General features: G+C 33.7%; 1 pseudogene; it reads right to left on the reverse strand.

Moving 5' to 3' along the window:
- Positions 1 to 25575, reverse strand: LOC115879708 (annotated as a pseudogene).
- Positions 25576 to 25947: the final 372 nt, after the last annotated feature.

Here is a 25947-nt window from a genome sequence, read left to right on the forward strand (position 1 = left end):
CGTTTGTAACTTTTTTTTTAATAATTTCAATTTACAGTTCAATGTTCTATTGATTAATTACTTCGTCAATAAAAGGTAAGAAATTTGCAAGTTTAACGTATACACCAGGATTACGGACATCGCCACAGACAGCACCCCAAGAGACGATTCCTAGTTGCACGCCATTTGATACAAGAGGGCCACCAGAATCGCCCTGAAAAGAAAACGATTTACTTTTTTACTCTTAGAGATTTTAATGCAAAAATAAATTACAATTTCTAATAAAAAAATATGTATTTAAATGTGTTATTAGGGTACCAGCAAGCCCTTCAGATAATTGAAATATATTGCCACCTTATTGGGTATTTCTCTTGTTTATAGGTATATCTTTATTATTTTAAACATTAAAAGTAATGTGTGTACGTCGTGCATTACGTTTTACCGATTACCTACCATGCATAGGATGTATGTGGATATACCATAAAGTTGAAAAGATTTAAAAGAATTCAAAAATTATAAAGCACTTTTATGGTTAATACTATTTTTATGTGGATTTTTTACAGTATGTCCAGAATTTTGAAAAGGGTTTTAGTTCATATTGTCTGAATAAAACTTATGGTTTTAAATAGTAGAGTATTTTTTAATCATATACAGGGTTACGCCTCTCATACAACGCGGAGGCTCCAAGGGGAACGGCAGTTTGAATTGAAATGAAATTTTATGAGATGTAGGTTAATTTGGAGCACTTTTTAAAAATATAGAAAGTTCTACAGGGTGTCCCCAAAAAAAGTTACACATCAAAGTTGTTTTTTTCTCATGGAACATATACTGGAATAATTGATTTTCGGATTCTAGGAGAAAAATAAAGAGTTTTATTAGAGAAGTATATGACTAAAATGTAACGTTTTTGATATATTTTACATTTTCTAAAAATGAAGCAGATTTTTTAAATTTCAATAAAAGCTACCTAAATTGGAATTTACCCGGTAGAGCCTAATATGTAGTTAAAATAACTATTGTACTTTAAATCAAATTAAAACTTGACCCAAAAAGTTATACAGGATGAGACAAAATTATTATTTTACATTAGTCACCTCTAAAATAAAGTTACACTTTTATTTTAAAAGTAACACCCAGTATACTATTTAGATATTCAATGAGGAGTTCATGTCTCTTCAAAATACTATTAGGGTTGCCTAACTCTAAAACAAACATTTTTCTAGATATTTTCATTTTTATTATTTAGTGCCAGTAGATCTTTATTATTTGATAAAATGAAGGTGGCTGGTGATATGTCATTACAACATATGTATGTACCTGTCTAATAAGATCAACTTTAACAACTAGTTATCATTTTGTGTCAGTTAAAACAACAAAATTAAAATTTATTCTTCATTTTCATACAATGTGAAATATGTCAAAATCCTTACGTTTTAGGCATATGCATTTTAAATCGAAAATCAATATAGGATGTTCCATTACAAAAACATAACTTTGATGCGTATCTTTTTTGGAGACACCCTGTAGAACTATATTTATTTTTATAAAATGATTTCAATTAACCTATATATTCTCACAAAATTTCATTTCGATTTAAGCTACCGTTCTCCTTGGAGCCTCCGCGTCGTATGAGAGGCGCCACCCTGTACATATACAACATAGTCTGTACTGATATAAAATTTGAATTTGGTGCAGAATGCTTTGAATATCCACGTAACGCAACTGTTCTAATTTGATTTACGTCAAAGTCAAGTTACTTACTAGTCACCACTATTAAAAAAAAATAACTAAAAATTTTAAAAAATCTAGTAACTGGACTACTGAAAATCTGATACAGGGCAGTTGTTAAAAAAAATCTATAAATAAGTAGTTGCTAGTCCGGTAAAAAAATAGAGGCCTAGACAGTTGATTTTTTACAGGGGAATCAGATTACATTATTTTAACAGGCTCAGTGATACAGGTGATACACTACTTACCGTACAAGTGTCTTTTCCTGCTTCGCCAGCACAAATCATATTCGTAGTAATCTGCGAACCATAGCTAGTTTGTTGACAAGATTCAGTAGTTATTAAAGGCAAAACCACTACCTAGAATAAAGCGCAAAATATGAGCTATAGATCATACCATAACCAAATAAACTTTCAGTCACGTGATTAAGCTTGACCGGCACACCGTTGCCCACTTTTACATATTTTCTTTTAATCAAAATATTTTAGAAAACAAAAATAAACTAATTATAAATATATAAACAGTTAATATTTGCAAAAAACAAAACTCACCTTCTTAACAGCCGTTAAGGGCCATTACTAACGCTCTTCTGTTCAAATTATTCTAATAAGGTTGCAATGGTTTTTTTTTATAACGGCTATTAAGCTATCTTGTACACGAACAATAATCGACTGCCAGGTCTGCTAGTAAGAATTCTGAAGCTTCAAGTACCTACCACAACACGATTCGTTCAAACCAAAAATTCGTAATAAAAAACTAAGGCTGTATTCCGTTGCAAAACCAGGCGAACCAGACCGGTAAACTACGGTAAGAGCGGTTCCTGAAAAACATCGGTTTGATACGGAACGATTTTAAAATATTGGACACGTCAAATGTTGACGTTTTCTAAATTTCAATACTTCTATTATAAAATGTATCTTTTATGCATTTTTAATGTACCTATTCTGTGCTTTTACGTTTGCTTCTTCTTTTCAATGGAGTTTAATATTGAAAAGTACTTTATTAATAAACTGTTAAACTCGTTAGACAGCTCAATTGAAGATTTGCAGGTCCAATATTAAAATAGATCAATAATAAATAAACAAATCTAATTAATATTTATATTTTTATAGCTTACTTATTGTCTTGATTTTCATGTTTCTGACTTTAAGAAACAATGGCTGCATGATAAGTTTAAATGGTCCTAAAAAGTGATTTTATTTAGTTAATGAGATTTATTTACCTTTACCGCCTACCTCCATTGCTTTTGTATGTAAATACAAAATATCATTACAAATTTTAGAAACTAAATGAGATCACTCAAACTTCCAATATTTGCTTGATTTATGTCACATAAATGACATTGATTCACGAATAAAACCAGAAAAACCAGCCTTCTCGCGCTGGTTAGTTTGGTGACAGTTATAACCGAAATTTTCAGGAACCGTATTCCGTAATAAGAAAACTTTCAGGAAACCGATAGAAACGGAACATAAAACCATAACCAAGGTAAGCAACGGAATACACCCGTGTCAAAACGAATATTAATGTCAGGAAATAAATAAATAAGGGCGTATTCCGTTGCTTACCTTGGTTATGGTTTAATGTTCCGTTTCTATCGGTTTCCTGTATGTTTTCTTATTACGGAACACGGTTCCTGAAAAAATCGGTTATAACTGTCACCAAACTAACCAGCGCGAGAAGGCTAGTTTCTCTGGTTTTGTTTGTCAATCAATGTCATTTATGTGACAGAAATCAAGGAAATATTGGAAGTTCGAGTGAAATTCTCATTTAATTTCTCAAATTTGTAATAATATTTTGTATTTACATCGAAAAGCAACGGAGGTAGGCAGTAAAGGTAAATAAATTTCATTAACTAAATAGAATTACTTTTTAGAACAATTTAAACTTATCATGGAGCCATTGTTTCTTAAAGTCAGGAACATTTTAAAGAAAACACGAAAAACAAGACAAATAATCGTGAATGTTTTGTAAGCTGTACAAATATAAATATTGATTAGATTTGTTTATTTATTATTGACCTGTTTTAATATTGGACCTGCAAATCTTCACTTGAGCTGTCTAACGAGTTTAACAGTTTATTAATTAAGTACTTTTCAATATTAAACTCCATTGAAAAGAAGAAGCAAATGTAATAGCAGAGAATAGGTACATTAAAAATGCATAAAAGATAAATTTTATAATAGAGGTATTGAAATTTAGAAAAAGGCAACATTTGACGTTTCCAGTATTTTATCAAACTGTTCCGTATCAAACCGATGTTTTTTCAGGAACCGCTCTTTACCGTAGTTTACCAGTCTGGTTCGCCTGGTTTCCAACGGAATACAGCGTAAATGTGGCAACTTGACATTTTTTTATAGCAGATCGAGCTACCACCTGAATCCCCAACGGGAAATTTAAATTTCAATTAGTCAGCCCAGCACCGAATATGTCCATGGTTGGCAAAAATTAGTGTAAAAATCGCACTCTCGATTACGTAACTAAAAATTTAATTGGTATCGCTTATATGCATGCACTATAATGCACATTTCTTCAAATATAGAATGATATCTGATGGTCCTACCACCCACGCATTGATGCAAATGACTAAAAAGAAAATTACCCGAAAAGATAGTTGCCCGGAAAGAAATATCACCGAATCTTGCAAATTTCTGATTCAGTAAAATGTTTTCGGGAAAGTATCTTTTCGGTCAATTTTCCCTCGGCCAATTGTTTTCGGGCCGTTTTCCGGGTACAAGCAAAATTGTCAAATATCATGCAATATTTAACAAGATGTACCTGCAGTTGAGTAGCTAATTGTCCACCGTTTGTAGTAAGTCCCCAACCCGTAGCATTTGAAGTTTGACCATCTTCGAAGGTTGTAGTATTGGAAGGAAGAACAGTAGGAGTTACACCAGGCCCAAAAGTCTGTAGAAATCATTAAATAACATTACGAATAATGGTAATAAATATAATTTTAATAAAAGTCTTCTAAAATAAATATACAGGGTGTCCCAGAAATAAACGCAAATATTTTAAGTGGTGGTAGATCTGATAAAAAAATGTTTTTTTCTTTGCCATTTTTAAAATAAATTGAGAATAACCAAGTAATTTAACATCAGCAATCACCCGGATGAAAACGTAGGTGAAACTCAGTTCGGCTTCAGAAAGGGATTGGGCACCAGGGAGGCTCTGTTTTCAATACAAGTCCTAATCCAACGAGCACGCGACGTCAATGTAGATGTCTTTGCATGCTTCATAGACTTCGAAAGGGCCTTTGATAGAGTCCAGCATGACAAACTCATCTCGATTTTACAGGAATCAGGAATAGACGATAGAGATACAGAGATAATAGCAAAACTTTATCGTCAACAAAAGGCCGTGGTTCGAATCGAGAACGAAACTTCAGAAGAGTTTAGTGTAAGGAGGGGAGTGCGACAGGGCTGTATATTGTCGCCTCTGCTATTTCATGTGTACTCGGAACATCTATTTAGAGAGGCACTGGATGGCACAGAGGATGGGCTGGTAATAAACGGAGAAATAGTAAACAATTTGAGATACGCAGATGATACCGTTCTGTTGGCCGATACCGCTGAAGGACTCCAAAGGCTTATAGATCGTGTGGGGAATACATGCAGCAGATACGAAATGAAGATGAACTGCAAGAAGACTCAAACGTTGATCATTAGCAAGAACTACATCAACAACTTTCAGTTCACTGCTAACAACATCGTTCTCCCAGCGGCCGAGACAGTTGCATACCTGGGCTGCACCCTGATTAAAGACTGGGACCACTCTCGCGAAATAAAACACCGAATCGAAATCGCGAGAGGGACATTTAACAAAATGCGAAATATACTATGCAACCTGTTCCTCAACGTCCGCACTAGAATCAGAATCCTGAGATGCTACGTGCTCTCAACCCTTCTATATGGAGCAGAGGCGTTGACCCTTACCGACGCATCATGCAAGCGTGTGGAGGCATTTGAGATGTGGTGCTATCGGCGCATGCTTAGGATTTCTTGGGTGCATCGCGTGTCAAATGAGACTGTACTACATCGCATCAACAAGGAGTTGGAGTTTCTGGTAAATGTCAAACGAAGAAAACTAGAATACTTCGGACACATCATGCGGAACGAGAAATATCGCCTACTCCAACTCATACTGCAGGGGAAAATAGAAGGCAGAAGATCAGCGGGACGCAGACGAATATCGTGGCTGCGAAATCTACGAACATGGACCGGATTGACGTCAATAGCTTTGTTCAGAACGGCAGTGAACAAAGTAATATGGATCAATGTGATAGCCAACATCCAAAGAGGATAGGCACTTTAAGAAGAAGAAGAATCACCCGGATGAGAGTATAAAATTATATTTCATCCTCTCATAGTAATATGTCTATTTAATTTTTTGATTGTGTAACGAGCACTTTGTTTACTCACTTGTTTCGTCGAACTGCTTGAATCCATTATTGCTTTTGATCAAATGGGTGTGAGAAACTATGAAGGTATAAAATGTTGTTTCGGGAGAGTTGAATATCCGGGAAAGTTGAGTTATTGAATGTTATTGCACCCAACAACGCCTAAGCGCTCTCCTTTACGCGTTAACATTTTTTTGGCAATTTTATTAACATTTGAAATTGTCACAACATAGTTCGAATTCTTTTTCACTTATTTTTTACTACCCCAAACCGCATTACATCATACAAACTTCGTACCTGAGTGTTTTATAGTCTCAATAACTGCACTAGCAAAAAACTAAAATACTCAAATATTATGACAAAGCCACGATTTCATTATTATTTTAATGCGATCAACGTGAACTGAAACCGGCAAAGCGTGAAATACATACTGATAATTTCTGATTTCTGCCGTTGAAGCGCTGCGGTCGGAATTTGTTGAAATCAACTGAAATGCACCAAGCCTATAGTGTTTGGTTTGCGTATATGCTAGATATAAAACTGATACATTTTTATCAAAAGGATAATCACTAACTAAATATTTAAAGGTTATAACTGTTGATTGAAACAATTGAAAATATTTCCTAATATGGCGAAAAAAGAATTCGTAATAATTGTTAAAATTTATTTTTTCAGTTTACTCAACTATAAAAAGTATTTAAAACATTGCGCGTTTTTCTAGAATTAGTATAACAATCTACAGTAAAAATGTTGAGTGTAGAAACTCAAAATTATTGTGAATTTATAAGCATGCTGAATGTGGGTAATGTTGAAGTGGCAACCTTGCATTCTCCCCGAGATTGTCTCTATGTAATAATGTAAATACATTTTTAGAGAACGAACAGAGGCACTCAAAAGTTTTTCAACATTTTCCGGAAAATGTTAAGAAAAACATAAAATTTTCAGCATTTTTTTTTCGCAAAAAAACTCTTTGACGTGTTTCTGGGGTCGAAGTATATTTCTGGGACACTTGTATAATAATTAATATACCATATCTTTCAAATTATGGAACTAAAGAATTGCTGCATAGTTAATACTTACAATCTCTGATTCAAGCTCAACAATGGCTATATCGCTATCTCTAACAGATTCATTATAAGCAGGATTAACAGTAATTTTTTTTGCTTGCAATATTTGTCCGCCACTTCTGCTGTAAGATGATCCTGCTCTTACTGTAACCTCCTCAGCAGGTCTAAAATAGAATAATAATTACCAATAACAAATAACTATTTATGATTAATGTCCCTCTCAGTAGAACATATATGGTCGTTTTATTTATTTATTATTTAACTAAAAATACTTATTTTAAAATGGGCCGAACATCGAGTAGACACCTCAAGGGTGGTAAGTATACAGGGTCCGGCAATAGTGCGTCGGGCATCTGTAGCTACTAGAATAAAAAACTTTGGAATTTTGTTTAAGTGCAAACCTAAAGCATGTAGGAGGATGTATTTTAGGAAAATATTTTAACCTCTATAGTATAGGGTGACTCAAAAAAGTGTGAATGGATCGGAATGATTTTTTTAATTGGAACACCCTGTATATTATTGCATTTTTGGCATTTTTTCGGATAACTTTACATAATTCTAATATATTTATGAGTAAATATATTCCAATAATTTCAGTGATATTAATAAATAAATAAAAGATAAATATTTTTCAGTCTTTCTTAAAACATATTACAAATACAAGAACCTGTCTTGATATCAAGACTACATTAGGTATTTACTTTAGATGGTCTAAACTTTGCTATAAATATCGTAGTCTTAAATCATACAGATTGTTCAAAATTCTACGGGAAACTAGGGAGTCTAGGGAGTCTACGCCAGTCTACGTGAGTCTACACCAAACTTTCTAAAATATAAAATATATTTTCTTTGTTTTTTTTATTAAATGGAACACCCTGTATATTATTATTTTATTAAATGGAGAATTAAAAAACTGACATTTTTTGTATTTAAAGAATTTCAAAATTTTTAATGGTTTTGTATTATCTCATATGGCTCTTTCAACGGTAAATACGAGAGAAAAATCATAGGGTGGCTTTGATAAAAAATTACTATAGAAATTTAGTTAAAAAAAATTAAAAACTCTAAAAAATACAAAAAAATCAATTTTTTAAGTCCCCGTCTATTGAAAACCTAATATACAGGGTGTTCCATTTAAAACAAGGAAGAAAAACTATTTTATATTTTAGAAAGTAATATGATAATGAAACTTCCCAAATAGAACCGCTTAGATTTTGCAAAAAAACTATAGCTCCCGTATAACTTGTAAAAAACTGCTGAAACACATCACTTGTATAGTGCTTTCATTTTATTTTATCCTAACTTACTATTACTTTTTTTCTTGAAAATACACACACCGGAAAAGTCTAGGGATATTACAATTTTATCCAGATATCTGATATAATAAAATTAAAATAAACAAATAGTTTACAGGACGTATTGGAAATAAAAATGCGAAATTTACCGAATTTTTCAAATTTACCTTGATTTTTACTGAACTCAAAAAAATACACACATTTTTTTTTATTCTAAACTGTTAATTAAAAAAAAAAGATAAAACCATTTTTACTTAATAAAGGGTATGGCCTCCTCTACTGTTCATTACAGCCCTACATCGTCTCTCCATGCTCTTGATCAGGTTGTCGATCTCTTCTTGAGGTACAGCCTGCCACGCTGCATTCGCGGCCCGAACCAGATCCCTATGAGTTTCACGAGGCATACCCATTCTCAAAATTCTTCTTTGGACCGCGTCCCATATGTGCTCGATGGAGGTGAGGTCAGGAGATTGTGCCGGCCAGGGTAAGATGTTTAATTGATCAGCATTGATAAACTCACTTACCACTCTGGCTGTATGAGGCCTTGCATTGTCATGCATGAGAATGAAGTTTCTCCCAAAATCATTGGCATATGGTAACGCGACAGGCTCAAGAATTAAACCACGATATGTGATTCCTGTTAGAAACCTTTCAAGAAAAACGAGATCGGTATTTCGGCCTAACTGGACTCCTCCACAAACCATAACTGTTCGACCTTGATAAGGGTGCACTTCCTGAACATAATCCAACCGAATAAGATTTCCCGGTTCTCTCTATACCCTAAGCCTTCTCGAATCCGGATGAATTCCAAAGCGTGACTCATCCGTGAAGAGAACATTGGCCCATTGTTCATTCGACCACTGAACATAATCTTGAGCCCAGAAATATCGTACCTCTCGATTTCCTCTCGTTAAGGGTTGAGCTCTCCAAGGGCGTCTGCTTCTTAAGTTGACCTCTCTTAATCTATTGCGAACAGTCTCAGGACTAACGGTTACATTATGTGTTTCCTGGAGAATTAAACTAAGCTCTGGTGCTGTAAGAGTCGGTCGGCGTCGAGTATTTAATTGTAAAAAATGATCTTGCTGAGGGGTAGTAATACGATGTCGCCCTGTGTGCCTTTCAGCAACATCACCACTTTCACGGTAGCGTGCACTTAATCGCGATATTACACTTTGCGTTGTATTTAATGCTCTAGCTACGTCGATTTGGCGCTTTCCAGCTTCGAGCATCCCATGGCCCCTAGCATTTCGTCTCTGTTAAGATGTCTACGCTCCATAATGTCGTTTAATACTAAACAGAGTTATTTGAATGAATTCTGGCCAGTTATCATAAAAACATAGCCAGTACAGGTTAAATTCGAACAATTGATGCTAGGTGCTTTTATACATTTGACAAAAAATGCACAAACACTTCTGCAAATATCCCAAATTTAGAAATAACTAGTGTGACTACTTCGTTTCAATCGAAGTAGAAAGAATTGGCCTACAAATATGTGGTTGTTTATTCAAAACATTTATTTTTAACTTTAATAAAATGATATCCCTAGATTTTTCCGGTGTGTGTAGATCATTCATTCGTTTAGTTAAGTTTTATTGTGTATTACCAAAAATTTCATTTTTAGAATTTTAAATATCATTTTTTTTAACTTTATTTTAACTAAATTGGAGTTATTTTCCGTCTTATTTAAAGTCCTCTAGTTTTAAATGCAATAAACAGAATAAATAACAGTATGTTATATGTAAGTACAGGGTGAGTCAACGATAGAGTAAAGTCCATTATCTCATTTGTTTCGAGGTTTACAAAAAAAGTTAAATATAAAAGTTATAGGGAGGGTCAAGATACACAATTTAAAATTATAATAGAGTATACAGAGTGCTTCAAAAAAGTGTAGCGGATATAACATATATGTTTTTTTAAATGCAACACCCTATTTTTTATTTTATTTTTAGATTCTGCGTAAAATTCCATAATTTTTTACATTTAATGTTATATACCAAAAGTTAATAGTTTTTGTAATATTTAAATTTGTTTAAAAAAACGTTAAATTGCAGTGTGGTAAAAAATTGTCAGTGGTACCATTGTTTCTGAAGTTGGAATACCAAAATTTGGTATGAGAAGTATTACACCCTATATATTTTCATTTTTTCTGATAGATCTTGCAAAGCTCTTCAATTTTTATTAAGTATGTATGTCATATACCTATTTTTAATTGTTTGCGATTTATTCCATTTTTTTTCTATTTTTACCCATATCTTTAATACAATTAGGTACGCTATTATAACGTCATATTTGGCATAACAAAAAATAATAATTATCAAAATATTATACGTCTGTTAAGCAAGTTAAGAACAAAAGGTCAATTTTAGTTTAATTTGTTGTAATAAGTATAAATGGTAGAGGTACAGATAATAGTTACAGATTTTCCTAAAAATGAATTATTTAAGTAGTTGAAATTCATAAAAAAGAAGAAAGCCCCCTAAACATTTTTTTGGGGGCAAGCCTACAGTAAGATTAGTCATGAGGCATGACTAAAACATGATTACCCGTAGACCGTCAGTGTTTCTGCCTTCCAGCTTCATCAATACGGGAGGAATCATCAACGATGACCTAGTGATCCTGAAAAAAGAAAAAGGGAAGCAAACGAGGCACAAGGCACCATTTGCACAGCCTGGTTAGGCAGTAGCTCACAATTCGCAAGCGTTACCACCGAAAAACCGCTGCGGAGGCATTCCAACACACCTCGCCGCTATCACCTTGGCCCAGATGAAACAATAAACAAAAGATGTTATCGTGGGGACTGTAATAAAAAAGAAGAACATTTTTTTGGGCAAGCCTACAGTAAGATTAGTCATGAGGCATGACTAAAACATGACTACCCGTAGACCCTCAGTGTTTCTGCCTTCCGGCTTCATCAATACGGGAGGAATCAGCAACGATGAACTAGTGATCCTGAAAAAAGAAAAAGGGAAGCAAACGAGGCACAAGGCACCATTTGCAGCCCGGTTAGGCAGTAGCTCACAATTCGCAAGCGTTACCACCGAAAAACCGCTGCGGAGGCATTCCAACACACCTCGCCGCTATCACCGTGGCCCAGAGGAAACAATAAACAAAAGATGTTATCGTGGGGACTGTAATAAACATTTTTTTGGGCAAGCCTACAGTAAGATTAGTCATGAGGCATGACTAAAACATGACTACCCTTAGACACTCGGAAGGCAGAAAAGAGGAAGCAAACGAGGCACAAGTCACCATGCAACCAGGCTGCAAATGGTGCCTTGTTTACTCCCCTTTTTCTTTTTTCAGGATCACTAGTTCATCGTTGCTGATTCCTCCCGTATTGAGGAAGCCGGAAGGCAGAAACACTGAGTGTCTACGGGTATTCATGTTTTAGTCATCCCTCATGACAAATCTTACTGTAGGCTTGCCCAAAAAAAATGTTCTTTGGGGGGACTGTAATAACCCCTAAGGGGGATTGTAATAACCCCACGATAACATCTTTTGTTTATTGAAATTCATAAATATATTTTGAACACCCTGTAGCATTTAACTAAAATTTCTTTTTTTAAAAAAACTCTCCTACATTTAAAATTTTTTTTAAATAAATTTATATATTACAAAAACTATTAACTTTAGGTATATAACATTATATGTAAAAAAAATTATGGAATTTTACGCAGAATCTAAAAATAAAATAAAAAATAGGATGTTGCATTTAAAAAAAATTGTGTTGCATTTAAAAAGATCATATGTTATATCCCCCACACTTTTTTGAAGCACCTTGTATACTCTAGAATAATTTTAAAATGTGTATCTTAACCTTCCCTATAACTTTTGTATTTAACATTTTTTTGTAAACCTCGAAACAAATGAGATAATGGACTTTACTCTATCGTTGACTCACCCTGTACAAAGCATTATTTTAAATTTTGTATCCAAGCTCTTTCATACTTACATTCCGTCGAAGCAATGGACAGCAGATAATATAAATTTACTATTGATAATAGATCCTCCACAGAGATGTTCATTATCCACAAGAAGCTGAACCTGATATGGGTAATCTAAAATTATCAGCATCCTGGCCTCCAACAACAAACGGAACTGGTCTGTGTTGTTTAATAGCCGAATGTGGTGGAGTGGCTGAAAGATTAAAAGTAAACTTTAAGTTAAAAAAACTTAATTTAAAACTTAAAAAAATACTGACCTAAAACCAAATATATTTGAAATAAAATTAATAAAGCATTTGCTACAAATGCCATTTTTTGAGATCTGCGAATATGATATGTGAGTATTCTTAACAAAATTTGAAAACAGAAATAAAATATTAAATAATGTCCTTTAGAAGTCAATTTATATATGATCTTTGTTTAAATATAGATATGAGTATAATCCTTAAATGAGTAAAAAGTGTTAAAAAAGAATTAAATAATTGATTTATACCCAACAAATATACATTGACTTATTTACTTTAACTGACTGGAAATTTATTTATTTGGGTGAAACAAGTAATGTTTGTTTATATTTATTTTTATTACTATTTTTAGACCTTACTAGTCTCTTTTCCGACAATCTTCTAGTTGCAGATTTTGTGATGACATATTCAGCAGATGTTTTTTTTATTTTTTTACATAAATGTTTTATTTTTTTTGTCAATAGCTGGCAATAATACACGGGTGAATCTTAAATTATTGCAAATATTTTCAGGGCTGTAGTACCTCGATAAAACAAACATATTTTCTCTCTACCGTGTTTCCAATAACTCCAAAATAACCGAATTATTTTATTTTAAAAATTTAAAAAAATAATTTTCGTTAAATTTTAAGAATCACTGAATCTTTTCTGGGTTTTCTTTCTTGGAAATGTAATCTACTAGAAAACATTCCAAATTTTCTATTTTTATTTTTGCGAAAAAAACCTCATAATCGTGTTTCTGGAATCGAAATATACCTACTACCCCTAAAATATTTGTGCTTATTAAGACTTACCCTGTATAATATAAATTAATAATTTAGAGTATTCCTATTTAATACAATTACTAATAAGTGTATGTCATAACCGAATAAATTATAATATAGTTATAAATTTGTGTTATTTTATTCTTTTGTCTTTGTGGAAAAGCTAGGCTAGAACCGGAGGAAGTGCTCCCATCCTATCAAGGATCTGCTTAAGTTAGCGCAGGGCACAGGGATAGGAGAATGGGTGCTGATATAGAAAGGGGACAAACACAATAGGCCTCACAGGTCGCAGTGTTTCCGGCAGAGGACGGCCCCTTGTTACGGAAAAAAACTGTCCTTACTACATTTTACGACTTTATTATAGATATCTTTATGAAACTCAATACACATCTTCTATGCATCAAAATGCCTTTTTCGTGTACAAAATTTTGTATTTTTTCGATCAGTGCCGTTCATACGGGTTTTACATTGAATATTTTTGGAGAAAAAAGTAGTACACTACTGACTTCTTTTAAAATAAACATTATTTTCAAAATCTCCATTCATTTCTAAACATGTTTTATCTCTTTATTTATTTCGTCCGATGTATAGTTTTTCCTTAAAAAATAAAGTCCGACCAAGGGTGTCATTTAAAAATCAAAAATTGTAGTAATTTCCGGTAAAACCAAAAGTGACCAAAAACAATTGAATACGTCAATGAATCCTAATTTATGTCATATACTAACATACCAAATCTTATATATTTTTATCTGAAAAAATAAAAAAAAACTATAGAGGTGAGCCACTTTTAAGACGCACCCGGTATACAGTTTTATACTTGTACTACCTTGCAAAGAATAATAATTGTCTATAGAAATAACAATTAATTTACTATTAAAACAACTCTTCTGTACTCTATATTCTTATATTTTAAAAAGGGGAGACACAGATCATTGGGGAACCAAGCTTGGTTCCCCCCTTTACGACAAGCAAAACAATTTTCTTTTTACTTTTTATTATTTTTTTGCTCTACTTCCGCTTTTTGAGCGGGTCGAAAAAGGCTCTTTGCCATCTTTTGACGGGAGATGCACTAACATCTCACAGACACTTTACGACATCGTCTGTTGATATAGAAGTTTTGCTTGCCGTATCGGTGAGAACCAGCCCCTGGGCAGCCCATCTGATGGAGGGTAGGCCCAGAAACTGATTGTGGGAGTAGAGCTTGGTTCCCCCCTTTACGACAAGCAAAACAATTTTCTTTTTACTTTTTATTATTTTTTTTTCTCTACTTTCGATTTTCCGAAATTAGAAAAAATACACAGCTAAAGGCAAGAAAATATTATTTATTAATATACACTAAAGCTGTGTAAGAATTTCGTTCATTTCATATATCCTTATATTTTGTAATATAGTTTATTATGTTACATTAAGTATTTACATTTTTATTCGTTAATTATATGTATTTGTTAATAAAAGGCAGGAATTTTGAGAGTTTTACGTATACACCTGGATTTTTTGCCAGACCACATATACCTCCCCAGGAAGATATTCCAACTTGAACACCATTTAATACAAGTGGACCACCATCATCACCCTAGAAGAAGAAAAAAAACATAGTTAACAGGTAATTAGTTTTAAGCAAAAGGTTTTTATATAAGATTTTTCCATTAATTTAATTTCTACATACAACGATGATAATTATAGAGAAAAGTTTTGAAGAAAATCTTTAGAATTGCCTAATATACTCACCGGCAAAATAAACCGGCTACTAAAAACTAGTCCCAATTTCAGAGTTGGATTTCTCGCGAACCACACATTAGATTTTGATGATTTTTTTTAATTGTAAATTAATTCCTTCTTAACGGATGCTACGTCAGAAATTTTTATTCCGAATCTATTTTGAACATATACAGGGTACAACAATAAGACGAAGTTTTTTGCTCGAACTTTGTGACACATTATAGGGTGCAGCAGCTGTAGTCGCTATTGCTAAATTAAATCACATTGTAGCCTCATTTTTTGAGAGCATTTTGTTTTTTTAATCACGACATTATCTCTGTTTGTATTGGAGATACGCTGCTTTAAAACGAACGTCTCGGAAAAATGATTTGCTGGCAAAACCGCGACCAAACCAATTCACATGTAAACGCGCAAACTGAAGACGTGCTCGACGATATATGCTGCAATATCCAAGAAGGCACAAAGTGCTGTTTCTTTGCTATCCAGGCTTGCCTGTATTAGCTCAGTTAACTGGTACAGAGCAGTTTCTGTGGATCTGCCCGCTCTATATGCATGCTGACTATCGTGCAGTGGTTTAACCTTTAGATGATTTACTCTAATATGGTTGTCCACTACTTTCTCCATCGTTTTTAATATAACGATGTGAGACTAATAGGCCTAAATGATTTGGGGTTAGCCCAGTCAGGTTTGCCTATTTTGGGTATGAATATTACTTTCGCTCTTCTACAGATGGTTGGTATATATCCCATAGCTAAGCTGCTTCTTGTAATGTTTAATAGATGGTGTGTAGCTATTTCCTCACCCTTCTTTAGAAGGGCAGGAAAAATCCCATCTATTCCTGCTGTTTTATAAGGCTGAAAGGTGTCAATAGCCCATTTCAGTTTTTGTTCTGTTATTACTAGCTTCGCCATCTCCCAGTCTTCCCTGTGAGGATTGTGGGGTTCGGTCGGAGCTACTTGCGTATCAATAGATATGCTACCTGGAAAGTGTGTATGAAGTAGGAGGTTGGCTCTCTCTTCATCTCCTTCCGTGTAGCTTCCGTCAGGTTTCTTAAGTGCCATGTTGGGGATGGGCCCACTCTTGGCCATAGCTTTGTGTAGTCTAGCTGCATAAGTAGTTGAAGTGATGTTTTCGCAAAAGGATCTGAAGTCAGACCGTTTTGCCCTTCTAATCTCTTATTATTATACTCAGTTAATTTCTCGGTGTAGAGCTGCCATTCGCCGCTGTGTTTGGCTCTGTTGAAGAGTCGTCGGACCTCCGACCTAAGATTGGCCAGCTTCTTGTTCCACCAGGGCTTGTTGTTACTTTTTTGTATGCCCTTACTTGTGGGGCAACTAGATTCATATGCATCCAATATTGCACCACTGACTTCCCTTGCGTACCATTCTAGATACAGGTGGTTCCTAGCCCTACCTGCATCTATTTGGTCCAGGTTCTCTACGAGATTGATATGGTATAGTTCCCAATCGGTTCTTCTTGGATTCCTTCGAGTTTCCGTTTGGAGTATGATTCCTCCTAATTTGAACTCGATGATTCTGTGATCTGATAGGGAAGGTTCCGTTGATACCCTCCAATCTTTCACGTAACTAGTTACACTAGCACTCCCGATTGTTAAATCTAATACTTCCGCCCGCGTTTTTGTCACAAACGTGGGAGTGTTTCCTATATTGAGAACTTCAAGATTGAATGCTAAGAGGAATTCTAGTAAACACTCACCTCTACTGTTAGTATTAGTGCTTCCCCATACCTCATTGTGCGTATTGGAGTCACATCCCAATAGCAGAGGTAGTCGCCGTTGGCTGCAGAATCGCGCGAGCTGCACTACTTCCGAAGACGGTGTCTGCCCATCACCCGGAAAGTATGCAGAGGCAATCACGATATTTTTGCTACAATCCTCGATATTTAGTTGAACCATGACTGGAACAAGATCTCGGATTGTAAATTCTGAAACACATGTGTAGTTAATGTTGTTTCTTATAAGAATACAAGCTCGGGGAAATTCCTGCTTGTTATCATATATTACACCGGAATTTTTTCCAGACAGCCCCTTAATTTGTCCCTGATATACCCAGGGTTCCTGGGCTAGTACCATTGTATGTTGGTTTTTCTCAGAGTCTTGCGATTGTGGCAGAAGACCCCTTTGCATGGTGCAAGTTTATCTGGGATATCCCATGCATCATGTTTCTATCGAACCAAACCAAACGGTAGCTTGTGTCGCTTGTTGGGTCTAGAGATAGACTCCCGACCCTTACTAAAGGAGGTGATAGCTTGTGTACCACTTGTGGAGGCTAGCCTCGCGCAGGTGTCGGCCGCCTCTCCTGTAGTTCCCTTTGGGGTTGGTCCCTTGGAACTTTCATTCATAATGTTCTCAGTGTTACTAGGGGGTTTCCCCACAGCTTCACCGGTGGTGTTATTATGATCGTCCGATCTCATAGTGTTCCCACGAGTCGCTAGGGATAGTCGGTCCACTTCTACAGAGCCCCGCATGTAGAAGTAAGGAGTAAATACAACAGGGTGCCCCCTGATGCCCCAAGGTTGAGACCAGTAAAGGCTAGTCCTCTAGCCACGCATCCCTTTGACCTGGTCCCGCCATCGTAGGATTTAGGTTTTTGGTGAGGTTGTCTCCTCTTTGGTCCGGGCGAAAGACCCCCCCAACACCCTCTACCCGCGAGACTTGACCACAGTCAGTAGAGGGTGCCTGGTATGACGGACAGGGGTAGCCCCGTCCGGCATCGTTATATGTCTTGGTGCAATTCCCTGGCCACGACACTACAACTAGGGACAAGACGATGAGTGAGATGCTTCTTAGACCAAGCCACGTGCTAGGGGGATTCCCTCCAGCACCTGACAAGGAGCTTCCCCACCAACGACAAGGTCTTGCATCTCCTAGGGGAAGCTTGGTTGGATTGTTCTCTCACTGACTTGAGTTCTACGCACGGCTTGTAGCAGATGTTGATTCTGAAACCCACTCGCCAGGTGAAATTTCCCGTTTCCATATACCGATTCCAGGCATCCTGGACTGTTGTTCGAGGTATGCCCAGGGTATCGGACACATAACGTTGACTTCGGCCATCCTCAACGTTGACAACCATTGTTGTCATATTGCAAATACTCATAAATCCGTTTTCGTCTATGTCGCCTTGATAATTTACACATAAAACTTTCTGTCTGCGAAGCATTTTTCCGAGACGTTTCTTTTTAAAGCAGCGTATCTCCAATAAAAAGAGTGATAATGTCGTGATTAAAAAAACAAAATGCTCACAAAAGATGAGGCTACAATGTGATTGGATTTAGCAATAGCTACTACAGCTGCTGCGCCCTACAGAGTGTTACAAAGTTTGGGCAAAAAACTTCGTCTTATTGTTGTGCCCTGTATATGCTCAAAATAAATTCGGAATAAAACTTTCTGACGTAGCATCTGTTAAGAAGAAATTAATTTACAATTTAAAAAAATCATCGAAATCTAATGAGTGGCTCGCGAGAAATCCAACTTTGAAATTGGGACTAGTTTTTAGTGGCCGGTTTTTTTGCCGGTGAGTTTATTTCTTCAATGGAAACCTAGTTTTAGTCACGATGTAGTACTTACAGTACAAGTATCTTTTCCACCTTCACCAGCGCAGAACATCTTTTGAGTTACTGCCGTGCTATAGACCGATTGTTGACAAGTTTCAGTTGTAATTAAAGGCAAAGTCACTGCCTAGAATAAAAATAAAACTAATTATCAATATGTATTGTCTAGTATGGTGTATCTGTGTACCTGTAATTGATCAGCATATTCTCCTTCATCTACAAGGAATCCCCAACCGGTAGCAACAGCAGAGTCGCCGTCTACAAAGTCGGTAGCGTTAGATGGAACGACAGTGGGAGCTACACCAGGACCATACGTCTAAAGAAATCCTTGATAAATAGTAAATATAAAGGTAAATAGCCCTATAGTGAAAACAATTATTCTAAGGTTATATAAATTTACTAGCGTGTACCAGCGACTTCGTTCGCGTCGAATTAATCATTTGTAATGGTGATGATAAAGCAAAGCAAGAATTTCCATTAACATACAAACTGGATAAAATTTTCTCACATTTATGTCAGCATGAGAAAAAACAATATGGCGATATTCCTATATAACTTGGTAATATTTAAGGGGTAGTTTCATCTCGTTGGAATTTGACTTTCGAAAAATCCGTTTGCCAAAAATAAGCTTTTTACGTCAGGTAGTTTAAGCAGAATCGTGGTTAAGAAATTACCCAACTGTTTGGAACACCCTGTATGATTTTTTAAAAAATTTCAAAATATGTAAAAAAACCAAGTAAATTATGCTTGTCTAAGCGTTTTCCCGAAAGACTAACCGTTTTTTAAATAACAATATTGTAATATTTGAAGGGCGTTTTCACCCTCTTGGAATTTGAGATTCGAAAAACCATTCCTTATCGAACCTCTACACCCCACAGTCAATCCGTTTGCCAAAAATCAGCTTTAAACGTCAAGCAGTTTAAGCAGAATCGTGATTACTCAATGGTCATATTTTATGAAACACCCTGTATAAATTTATAAAAAATTTTAAAATATGTAAAACAACAAAATAAAATATACGTGTTTAAGAGTTTTTCCGAAAAACTCACCGGTTTTTAAATAAAAAACATTTTAATATTTGAGGGATAGTTTCACCTACTTAGAATTCGAGTTGCGAAAAATCCCTTCTTATCGAACCTCTACACCCTAAAGTCAATCTGTTTTCCAAAAATTAGTTTTTTACGTCAAGCGCTTTAAGCAGGATCGTGATTAATCAATGGCCAGATTTTTCGAAACACCCTGTATACATTTTTAAAAAATCTTAAAATATGTAAAAAAACAAAATAAAATATACGTGTTTAAGCGTTTTTTCGGAAACTTGACCGTTTTTTAAATAAAAATATTGTAATATTTGAGGGGTGGTTTCAACCTCTTGGAACTGGAATTTCGAAAAATCCCTTCTTATCGAACCTCTATACCCTAGAATCAACCTGTTTGCCAAAATTGAGCTTCTTACGTTGAGTGGTTTGAGCAGGATCGTGATTAATCAGTATGTCAGTCACTTAAGGATTTTATATATTAGTATAGATTATCAAAATATCTAGCTCAAATTATTTTTTGGAAAAAAAGTTTGTATCTAAAAACTCTTAATTCTCTCTAAATAAATTAATGTTAACTTTTGACCAAGATGATCGACCTATGTATGTAAATGTCATTTTTAGAAAATGACATTTAGGTATCATCATGGTACACTGAAAAAAATATAAGTAACTAGCGTGTACCAGCGACTTCGTTCGCATCGAATTAATCATTTGTAATGGTGATGATAAAGCAAAGCAAGAATTTCCACTAACATACAAACTGGATAAAATTTTCTCACATTTACGTCAGCATGAGAAAAAGCAATATGGCGATATTATTATATAACTTGGTAATATTTGACGGGTAGTTTCATCTCGTTGGAATTTGACTTTCGAAAAATCCGTTTGCCAAAAATAAGCTTTTTACGTCAGGTAGTTTAAGCAGAATCGTGGTTAAGAAATTACCCAACTTTTTGGAACACCCTGTATGATTTTTTAAAAAATTTCAAAATATGTAAAAAAACCAAGTAAATTATGCTTGTCTAAGCGTTTTCCCGAAAGACTAACCGTTTTTTAAATAACAATATTGTAATATTTGAAGGGCGTTTTCACCCTCTTGGAATTTGAGATTCGAAAACCATTCCTTATCGAACCTCTACACCCCACAGTCAATCCGTTTGCCAAAAATCAGCTTTAAACGTCAAGCAGTTTAAGCAGAATCGTGATTACTCAATGGTCATATTTTATTAAACACCCTGTATAAATTTATAAAAAATTTTAAAATATGTAAAACAACAAAATAAAATATACGTGTTTAAGAGTTTTTTCCGAAAAACTCACCGGTTTTTAAATAAAAAATATTTTAATATTTGAGGGATAGTTTCACCCCCTTAGAATTCGAGTTTCGAAAAATCCCTTCTTATCGAACCTCTACACCCCAAAGTAAATCTGTTTTCCAAAAATCAGCTTTTTACGTCAAGCGTTTTAGGCAGGATCGTGACTAATCAATGACCAGATTTTTCGAAACACCCTGTATACATTTTTAAAAAATCTTAAAATATGTAAAAAAACAAAATAAAATATACGTGTTTAAGCGTTTTTTCTAAAACTTGACCGTTTTTAAAAAAAAAATATTGTAATGTTTGAGGGGTGGTTTCACCCTCCTGGAACTGGAATTTCGAAAAATCCCTTCTTATCGAACCTCTACACCCTAGAATCAACCTGTATGCCAAAATTGAGCTTCTTACGTTGAGTGATTTGAGCAGGATCGTGATTAATCAGTATGTCAGTCACTTAAGGATTTTATATATTAGTATAGATTAAGACATACCTATTCACAAAACTGTGAATTTACCATGTAATATACCGTATGATCGAGAAAAAACGGCGTCAGCGATGGCTATGGAATGAAGATCGCTGTCATTTTAAATGTAAATTTATATGGGAAATGTCATTGATGTTCATTTCCCAGCCAACTGGACGCCGTTTTTTTTCGATCATACGGTATCTAGTTAAAAATGAGGTCACGTCACTTGACTTCTTGTGAAGCTGATGCGAATTAAGTAATCGGCTGAAAAATTTCTCGTTAGAGTAAAGACGAAGATCATTTTAATCTAAGCAGTTTCTTAAACAGGTGGTAGTCTCAGTGTGTGGGTGATTAATGTTTCTATAATTTAAGGGTAAGTATATTATATTAATTATTATTTTTATATGTAGTTTCTGGAAAATATAAAGTTAGCTGTGTGTCCTCTCTATATCAACATATCTCTAAGTATTATTTATTCTTTCAGACTGTGTTTCGGAGGACACATTCAATAGAGGACCGGAGCAGAGAACTCTAAAATCCATAGTCATTTAAGCTGGTAATAAGTTGACTGTTTTGATTAGATATTCTTGCATGTTTTTTTATTTTGTATCTAATGGCAATTTTGTTCCTATTTCGGTTAGGCGCAGAATTACAGTAAGGTTCTTCTAGACAAGAAGAGATGCAGTGAATATCTTACATACACAAGTTCTGTTCTGTGACTTTTTATTAAACTTTATAATAAATATTATAATTATTATAAACACGTGTTTTATTAAATTTATTAATATTTACTAACTCTTTGTGAATTTACAAAAATAATAATTGTAAATTCACCATAATAAAATGTTTCAATTTGTTGTTACTAGTATAGAAATATTACATGAAGTTGGCGATTTTAAAAGATAAATTAACAATGAATAAGTAAGTGTACTATGAGATACACATTTTTTAAATAAATTCACAAAGAATATTGATGAATATTAAGATATGTTATAACATATTTACATACATGCCACAAATTAGCTATACAGCGATTTTACAAAGTTAAACTAAAAAAACGGATGGTAAATTTACTGCAACCATCTGTGGCAAGAAATAACCCTCAATATTTTTATTAAATTTACAAATTATTTTTTTCACTGTATTATTTATATTGATTCATTCAAAAGGCTTCAAATCAAATATACAGGGTCCGGCAATAGTGCGTCGGGCATGTAGCTCCTAGAATAAAAATCTTGAGAATTTTGTTTAAGTGCAAACCTAAAGTATGTACCAGGATGTATTTCAGGAAAATATTTTAACTTCTATAGGGTGGCTCAAAAAAGTGTGAGTGGACCTGAATGATTTTTTTTAAATGGAACACCCTGTATATTATTGCATTTTTGGCTTCCTTTGAGATCACTTTACATAACCCTAAGATATGAATAAATATATTTCGATAGTTTCAGTGATAATAAAAAATAAATCCAAAATATATATTTTTCAGCCCTTCTTTAAAAAAATATTAAAAATACAGGAACTGTACTAAAATGAAATCTATATTAGGTATTTACTTTAGATGGTCTGTTCTTACTTTGCTATAAATATGGTCATCGTAAATCATACAGGATGTTCAATATTCTACGCCATACTTTCTAAAATATAAAATATTTTTTCTTTGTTTTTATAAATGGAACACCCTGTATATTATTTTTTATTAGATGGAGAGTTAAAAAATGAACATTTTTTGTATTTAGAGTATTTCAAAATTTTTAACGGTTTCGCAGATACACACAGTATTATTTCATATGGCGCTTTCAATGGTAAAAGACGAGAGAAAAATCATTGGGTGGCTTTGATGAAAATTTGCTGTGGAAAATGCCATATGAAATATAAAACCGCAAATATCCGCGAAACCGTTAAAAATTTTGAAATACTCTAAATACAAAAAATGTTCATTTTTTAATTCTCCGTCTATTGAAAAAATAATATACAGGGTGTTCCATTTAAAAAAACGAAGAAAAATTATTTTATATTTTAGAAAGTTTGGCGTGGAATTTTGAACATCCTGTATGATTTACGATTCTTATATTTATAGCAAAGTAAGTACAGACCATCTAAAGTAAATACCTAATATAGTTTTGATTTCAGAACAGTTCTTGTATTTTTAATAATTTTTTTTAAGAAAGGCTGAAAAATATATATTTATGATTTATTTTTTAATATCTCTGAAACTATCGAAATATATTTATTCATATCTTAGGGTTATGTAAAGTGATGTAAAAGGAAGCCAAAAATGCAATAATATACAGGGTGTTCCATTTAAAAAAAATCATCCAGGTCCACCCACACTTTTTTGAGCCACCCTATAGAAGTTAAAATATTTTCCTGAAATACATCCTAGTACATACTTTAGGTTTGCACTTAAACAAAATTCTCAAGTTTTTTATTCTAGGAGCTACAGATGCCCGACGCACTATTGCCGGACCCTGTATACTTACAAGATTGGTTGCCAGTTCAAGAATAGCTACATCACTTTCCAAACTCTTCTGTGGGTGGAAGTTAGGATGAGAAGTTATGTTTACTACTTGGAATATTTCTCCGCCACTTGTCCTATAGGACGATCCTACTTTTACAGTAACTTTGCTAGCATTACTAAAATAAAATAAATAATATTTATTACATATACATATTATTATTATTGTATCAAATTATATTATTATCATAGATGTATATTTTAAATTTACTTATGATAAATAACATTTCACGTTCATTGCCTCTATAAAATAAGATTTTTTGTGCGTCTCAAAAGTAGCTCACCTCTATAATTTTTTTATTTTTTCAAATAAAAAAAAAGACATGGTGTGTTAATATATGACATAAATTAGGATTGATTAACGTATTCAATTGTTTTCGGTCACTTCCTGTTTCACCGGAAATGACCACAACTTTTGATTTTTAAATGGCACTCTCGGTATTTTGTGACTTTATTCGATAGAAAATGACACTCTGAAGACATGGCATATTCTATGTCAACTTTTGACATTTTTGAAGATGGCTCATTTGAAATTGCAACATGCGATTCATAACGACAATTTGACTCGAAATACACAATCTCTGTAGTGTGTAGTACCAAGTTATTCGTAAAAAAATGCTTTTTCCAAATATGCTAATGAGCCACTCTCGTTCCATTTGAAAAAATTGAGATATGTATGATTAAAAATACGATTTGGGCATCTTTTAACCGGTCAGTACAAGACACGAAAAATATTAGACGATCGAATTTATTTTTCCAAGGCACCTTGATTAAAAATTCGTGTTTTTAACACATCCATGGCGTTCTAGATTGAAATTTAAAATACAATTTTGTTTTAAGTGTAAATGTCAAAAGTTGGCATATGATATGTTATTCTATTCAGAGTGTCATTTTCTATCGAATAAAGTAAAAAAAAACTACCGTGAGTTCCATTTACAAATCAAAGGTTGTAATCATTTCCGGTGAAACAGGAAATGGCCGAAAAGAATTGAATACGTCAGTCAATTCTAATTTGTCATAGCATAATATCTATCTAACATACCAAATCTCGATTTTTATTGAAAAAATAAAAAATCTATAGGGGTGAGCCATTTTTGAGACGCACCCGTATATAAATTGGATTTCTAAATTTTTCAATATACAAATAACTATAGATCATATTATGTAACTATTTCACATACTTACTATAACTCAAAGCAATGGGCAGCACTTAATATATATTTATTATTCAAAATCGAGCCTCCACAAGAGTGTTCATTGTTAATAAGAACTTGAACTTGATATGGATAATCTGTAATGGTGACATTCTCACCTCCTACAATGGTATATCTATTTTCTTGCAAAGAGGAAGGTGGTGCACCTAAAATATTTAAACGAAATAATAAACTAAATATAAATTAGTAATAAAAAATTTCATTTGGTTTAAATATACATACCTAAAACAAAATATATTTGAAATAAAACTACTAAAGTTTGTGTCGCGAGTTTCATTTTTAATGATTTGAATATGAATAGTGTTTCTAGAATTTAAAAAGGAGAATGAAAGTTATTCGTAAAAGATATCCTTGCAAGATAATTTATATAAGACCTTTTTTTATAATTAGATATGAATATAACCGGATCTAAGTCAAGTATTTGGTACTTTAAAAATGTATTTCAAATTGTATAACCTACACTGTAAAAAATGCATGTAAAAATACATGTAAAATTAATGTAAAAATAAATTGATCTATCATGGAATATTCCATAAAAAATAAATATTTATTTTTTCAATGAAAAAGTAAAAACACCTCGACTAATCATGTAAAATTACTAGAATTTATAGAATATAACCAATAAATTATTAAAATTACACAATTATATGGAATATTTGCGAATAATTTGTAATTCTACACAA

This window comes from Sitophilus oryzae, unplaced genomic scaffold, assembly GCF_002938485.1.
Source record: "Sitophilus oryzae breed Bouriz unplaced genomic scaffold, Soryzae_2.0 scaffold_1586_pilon_pilon, whole genome shotgun sequence".
NCBI classification, from domain to species: Eukaryota; Metazoa; Arthropoda; class Insecta; order Coleoptera; family Curculionidae; genus Sitophilus; species Sitophilus oryzae.